Genomic DNA, 7,409 nt, shown 5'->3' with positions numbered 1-7,409 from the left:
TGAGTACACACACATACACATACACATACACACACACACACACACACACACACACACACACACACACACACACACACACACACACACACAGTGCTAGATAACTACAAAAATACCCACATGGTGATCACCGTGTCTCCCCCTCTTTCGGACAGTCCATTTCGAGGGGAAAACTTCGTAAACCCTCCAACCATGTGTTGTCATTGGTGTTTGTTCTCCACGAGCAACAATGTGATGCTTAATTCTCCCAAGCCAATGTGTTCCTTTGTGAGTCCTGTTAAACACACGATGGCTCGCGCCTTTCAAAGCCAGAGTATCTAGCTTTCTATTTAAGAGTAATTTTGATCTAAGACTAAACTAGTTTAGTTTAAGATAGGTTTAGGTGGGATGAGTTAGGTTATTGAGGTGAAATAGATTAACGTAACGAGAGCTTTCCTAACCTGTGATGAAGTCTAATATGACGAGACAAATTTTGGTGTAAAGACAAAATCGGGATGTAAAAGTTGTCTGCTAATTGCTAGGCGCAGTGGAAACTGTATTTAAGTGTTACATTGGGGGTGAAATTCTTGCTACATCGTTCGCTGTGTAATCCTGGCCTGTCCGCCTGCTCCTGTCGTCCCTTTATATTGCAGGTATTTGCCCTGTTCTGTTTGTGTATTCAGTTTTTATTGCGTTTACTATTATTGCTTCTGGCTATATGCGCGTTGTTGCGTCTGCATTATTATCTATGTTAATTTGGCCTCAACGGTTCTCATGAAGTTGTTGTTGTCTATCATTTGCTCACAGAGCATAACTGTCAACACTGTTGCCTCACCACGAGACACACTACAACCAGTGGACCGTCTCCCCCTAACATGTTGACCATCACAGCCTCAAGGGTGTGTTCATCACAGTTGGTTACTAAGTAATACAAAATACTTCAGATGATAGTTTTGATTTTATCTACTGACCACAAGCTTCATCTCTCCAATAGGTCTATATTTCACCCAAAGCCGTTGGCGTAGTATACAGTGTAGTATTAATGCTGCTACTAAAATATGTATGTATGTGTGTGTAATATATATAGAGCTAGACACACTAATATATATATATATATATATATATATATATATATATATATATATATATATATATATATATATAGATATATATATATATATATATATATATATATATATATATATATAGTGTGTGTAGTAGCAGCAGAAAATCCTAATAGGAGCCTCTATAACCTCCAGTAACAAGACTGACGTCAGCAGCTCACAGGCAGCGAGGTGTGAGTGGTATTGTGGCTCATTATTGGTATTGGCCCGACACATGACCCAATAACTTTTTAAAACAATATTCGCCAGCAAAACTCCATTTTCTTGTAAGGTTCCCCTCGAGACGAGCGTGGGAGTGGGATGGAGACCTCCAGCCAGGGCTGAGCGCTCTCTTGGTCCTCTCGTAAACAACTTACTACATAAAGCTGAGTGTTTTCAACCCAGGAATACTCAGAGTTAGGCAAATGGGGTGCTGGGGAGGGTCCGGCGTCAGCAGTGTAATGAAAGTTGGCCGTCAGGCACGACCCGGGGGAGCGCTGGCCACGGCCGGGGGAGCGCTGGCCACGGCCGGGGGAGCGCTGGCCACGGCCGGGGGAGCGCTGGCCACGGTCGGGGGAGCGCTCGCCACGGCCGGGGGAGCGCTGGCCACGGCCGGGCGAGGAGGCCACGGATGTGAATACTTCAGAACACATGGTTGTCACCCCGGTGTGGCGTCGGCTGGCTTATGGTTTTTGTTGTCCAATTTTTCTTGGACAACTGCCGATACCCTTTAGCTTTGGAATCATTTCTCTCGCGGCTAATGACCAGTTTAAGATATGTAACTCTCATGAAAGCAAGTGCATAGTTATGGGTACATATGGGGGGGGGGGGGTGTGCTCACCACACCTCCGGTGATGATGGCCGCGACTCATCACCTCCGGTGGTGATGACCACGACTGAACACTTTACAGTGATGATCCCAACTCACTACTCACAATTTGGTTATGGTGTTCCAGACTAACACATGAAGACTGTATAATTAACCATTGTTTTCTATCCTTGCTCTGAACACACACACACACACACACAGGGGGGGGGGACCTGTGGCTGAGTGGATAGCGCTTGGGACTAGTAATCCTAAGGACCGGGGATCGATCCCCGGCGATGGCGGAATAAATGGGCAGTTTCTTTCACCCTGATACCCCTCTTTACCTAGCAGTAAATAGGTACCTGGGAGTTAGACAGCTGCTACGGGCTGTTACCTGGGGGGGGGGGGGTGTTTGTGTGTTAGAGAGAAATATATGTAGTAGTCAATACAGGATAAATAAATTGTTTAGAAAGGCTTTGACCAAGAGCTTTTAGCTCGATTCTGCAGATATAAATAGTAAATACACACACACACCTGATCCTTGCTGTATTAACGACAGTGAAGACTAATATAAACAGGTTTATCACGATATATGCATATATTTTTTTGTAATATTATACGATATCTGGGTTGAGTTAATCACCAGGTATCGATCAATTCCATATGTCGAATCAGCTGTCGTGAGGGTGACACGTTTTTGTCGTTAGAAGGATCGGGCTTCGATTCCCACCTTGGCTATCAAAGTATTTAAAGATATTTATTTGATCTTATAAATTCTTGAAATTATTTAACCTACTAGCAGAGAACAATTAACTGCAGTATTAGACAAAAGAATATAGACACATTAAAGTCTATAATTGAGTCGATCCATTATACAGGAAATCGCAAAAGTTTTTTTTTCAAATTATCGATCACAAATTAAACCAGCACTTACTTCAGTATGAAAAAACTCCACCTTAAAGGCTTCCGTACACAGCTACATTAACTTCATTAATGACATGATTTAAAGCTAAAACTAAAGCCTTATAGTTTTAGCTTTAAACCCGACACGAAGCCAACCAGTGGCATTGTCTTAATTCTAGTTGAATGGTCTTTGATCCCTAAACGCGAAGGAAATCAGCGGGTTTCTAATGATGAGCCTTTGAGAGATAATTTGCAGATTTAAAGGTATAAGCTACAGCCTAGTTCATGCATAGCGTTTGCCGGTAAAAGAGGAAGATGAAATTCCTTCCCTTGGCCAAAAACTAATTAGCGAAAACCGAGAATATCTCCCATCCCAAGTTCTGCCCTGCTCTGTGAGTTAGAGTTTCGCGGGGAGTCGAACACGTTGCTTGGCTTTCAAGCTTACATTTAACGTAGTCCAATTAACCACATTACTCTTCCCTTGCAACAAAAACATATGAAACAAGAACTCTGGTTACTCGCTATGTAGCCCAAGATGTTTGTGTTGTGCCGGCGGGAGGCGTCCCCTGCTGCGCTGGAAGGTGACACCAGCCCTGGAGTACGACTCGCCAGCCCTGGAGTACGACTCGCCAGCCCTAGAGTACGGCTCGCCAGCCCTGGAGTACGACTCGCCAGTCCTAGAGTACGACTCGCCAGCCCTAGAGTACGACTCGTCAGCCCTAAAGTACGGATCGCCAGCCCTGGAGTACGACTCGCCAGTCCTAGAGTACGACTCGCCCGCTCTAGAGTACGACTCGTCAGCCCTTGAGTGAGACTCGCCATCAGACAGGCATGGCTATAAGTATAGCAGCTGTGGAGTAGTATGTGAACCCTACCTTCCTTCCCTCCACCGATGGTGGAGGTTGATGGTGGTCGCCAAACCCCCCCCCCCCCCCCCCCCCCCCCTCAACCTCAACCCCAACCCCAACAAAATTTCATTAACTACTTTTACCGGTAAACTTTGTGTGTATTCTGCTCGGCGGTTTCGTCTCTTGCAACGTCAGTTTCTATTTGGCAGTGGCGGCCCCGAAAAAGGCCCGTGATTCATTCAAATTACATTTATCTGCGAGCAGTGTTCTCCGTAGGAAGGGCGACGACGGGTAGGACACGGCCGCTGCTCTGCCCGCGTACTGTACACACGCAAGGGCTTACCTTACCTGAAGCCGCACTCGGAGGACCTCGTTGAACCCCCCATGGTGGTTATCGTGGCTAGGATGGTTGTCATTGCTGGGGTATAGTTGCAGTGGCTGGGATGGTTGTCGTGGCTGAGGTGGTTGTCACGCCTGAAGTGGTGGTCGAGGTCGAGGTAGTTGTCGTGGTCACAGTGGCAGATCATTTACAATTTACACCGCACGTCTTCCCTCCACTGCATGACTCCTTCATCTAATAATATTTGTCTTCGTGTACTGACACCCGGTCTTCATCTGTGGTCAATTTCGTTACTCTCAGCACCACCTCGCTTTATGTCATCAAAACGTTTGCTTTAAGGTCTCGATCCTCCTCTAGCTTACGTACATACATTTTGTCATATAAAATTTCCAGTTTGAAGACCAGGAATAGATTAAGCCATGTGGACTCACCAACGTTAGCAGTAGTGCTGGAAGACAATGGCAGCAGTAAGTGGTGACTTACTGAGGATCACTAACAACATGTTCCCTGCTTATCCCTGTCAGCTTCAGAGAGAGAGAGAGAAAGTGGAATTATCTTACTTCGCAGAATTATCCTTGTTTACACCTTGTTTCCTGCATAGTAAGACTGTTAGTTGCTAAACCTAGTTTCTGTCTCACTAAATAAATTAAAAGACATTTTCTCACATCATGGGATGATAATAATTATCTTATTTATATTTTTAACAAGTACAGTTTGTAATTATTTAGTATATTATTAACTGCGAATGGTTGTGTTAGTGTGACTCACAAGCGCGAGGTAGGAGATGCTGTGATGGTCTTAATCTCTGGATGAGTGCCACTTAATAGAATAATCATCTAGGTATTATGTTTGTCATGTCTCTGCAGGACGTGTGGTAAGAATATACAATATCTCTCTCTCTCTCTCTCTCTCTCTCTCTCTCTCTCTCTCTCTCTCTCTCTCTCTCTCTCTCTCTCTCTCTCTCTCTCTCTCTCTCTCTCTCTCTGTATCTCTCTCTCTCTCTCTCTCTCTCTATCTCTCACTCTCTCACTCTCTCACTCTCTCTCTCTGTATCTCTCTCTCTCTCGCTCGCTCTCTCTCTCTCTCTCTCTCTCTCTCTCTCTCTCTCTCTCTCTCTCTCTCTCTCTCTCTCTCTCTCTCTCTCTCTCTCTCTCTCTCTCTCTCTCTCTATCTCTCACTCTCTCACTCTCTCTCTCTGTATCTCTCTCTCTCTCGCTCGCTCTCTCTCTCTCTCTCGCTCTCTCGCTCTCTCGCTCTCTCGCTCTCTCTCTCTCTCTCTCTCTCTCTCTCTCTCTCTCTCTCTCTCTCTCTCTCTCTCTCTCTCTCTCATTAAATTGTTCCCGTCTACAAATATTGGAGGCGGAGGATCAGCAAGTCCCTGAACTATTAACCAAGCAGAGTGCTCTTCACTCTCCCATTAAATGGTTTTGTTGAAATTGCCTCTGGAGTCGCAGATGGTTGGTTATTAAACAATTATTTCCAGAATTAATTGTGTTCAAGGGTTTTTATATGCCTGGGCTGGTGGTCGTGCCTACCGTTGTGGTCGTGTCTAGGGTGGGGGTCGTGCCTGGGGTTTCTGTCGTGCCTGGGGGTGGTTGTCGTGATGAGGGTGGTTGTAGTTCTTGGTGTGGTTGTTGTAGCTTGTGTGATTGTTGTACCTTGTGTGGTTGTCGAACCCAGCTTAATTGTTGTGCCTGGGGTGGTGGTCGTTATCAAATTATTTGTAATTTACACCACACCACTTTCTAAATTAAATAAAAAGCTTTAAAAATAAATCGTTGTACGTTTGTAATTGCGAACGTTTACGTAAAGTTACGGTGTTTATTAGATAGGAAGAGTCTATAATACGAGCACAAACGCTTTCTCTTTGTATTAGGACGCGATATATTCATCTAGGAAGGAAACTATCAGGGGAAAAGCGCCAAGCCACTACGACTATATAGCACTTGAAAGGGGGTCAGGATAAGGATTTGGGATGGGACGAGGAAAAAGGAATGGTGGCCAACCACTTGGACGGTCGGGGATTGAACGCCGACCTGCATGAAGAGAGACCGTCGCTCTACCGTCTAGCGACGGTGGTATATTCGTATGATGACTCAATGTTCGTTTACTGACACTTTGTCATTCAGCCACTGCAACTTTCCCTTATTCTATTGACACTATTTATCTGCTGACACTTTCTTTGCTGAGAGTTTAGCTACTGATTACATAGTCAAAGTGCTGGCATAGTCACACATGGCAGTGTGTGGTTGTGAACTATGGCACCTGCCCAAATGCTGACCTTGTTAATTAAGTTATTTAGTACACGGAGTCATTAACTAGGATGAGTAACATAAGGTGCTGATAAGGCGCAAATTACAACACAAATCAGTAAATTCAGTTTGAATTCGTTTAGATTTCTAATAAACAAACATAGCTCGGAAAAATTATTTCAGAGCTATGGAATATGTTGTCAAGTTTAGGGTTAGGGGCCTGACAGCTGAGTGGACAGCGCTTCGCATTCGTAATCCTGAGGTTCCGGGTTCGATCTCTGGTGGAAGCGGAAGCAAATAGGCTGAGTTTCTTTCACCTTATTCTACGGGGTGCTTCCCGTAGAAAAGATATTCTGCTACGGGCTGCTTCCTGGGAGTTTGTAACAAAAGGGACGCCTGTTCGAAGACCGGGCCGCGAGGACGCTAAGTCCCGAAATCATCTCAAAAGAACGTCAAGATAACCCCAAGATGTTCCATCGTAGGGCAGTTGAAGGATCGGGTAGACCAGTATATTCGTGGAAATGGTTGGATATAGATGCTGGTAAACCTTACTGTCATCTCATACTTCTATCTTATACTAGTGTTGCCTAATCCTTACATCCTAGTCCTTAGAACCCACCTTCTACTTGTTCTTCCATCTACCCCTTTATCCACCCTTTATTTATCGTAGGTAGGTAGGCCACCTACCTACGGCAGATAAATTGTACCACCAATAACGTTATTGTATTGAGGAATTCATTCATTCATTGTTTCAACACTTGTATCATCTAAGGGCTACGACATGAATGGGTAAATGTATTCTAATATTATGTGTTAATATTACATATAAACTCATCTCAGTGTTGATATTATATCTAAACCGTTCTCAGTATTTAGATCTGTTTGGCATCTAAACCGAAGGTCATTACTACCTGGGAAGAGGGGTACCTAGTCATTACTTCTCAGGAATCACTGATCATTTCTATCTGGGGTCATTGGGTACTACTTTCTGGAGGGGTCACTTGTCATTAGTACCTGGGAGTCACTGGCCATTACTAACTTGGGGTCACTGATCATTCCCACCTGTTGGTCGGTGATCATTACTACTTGCAATCACTGGTCATTACTTCTAGGGGGGGTTATCAATATACTTCACTCAGGAGGTGAAGACAAAAGAGTGGAAGTTCTGGCCAGAAGTAC

This window comes from Procambarus clarkii, chromosome 21 (genome assembly GCF_040958095.1).
Source record: "Procambarus clarkii isolate CNS0578487 chromosome 21, FALCON_Pclarkii_2.0, whole genome shotgun sequence".
Lineage (NCBI taxonomy): Eukaryota > Metazoa > Arthropoda > Malacostraca > Decapoda > Cambaridae > Procambarus > Procambarus clarkii.
The sequence above is the reverse complement of the archived record's forward strand: the minus strand, read 5'-3'. Positions refer to the sequence as shown.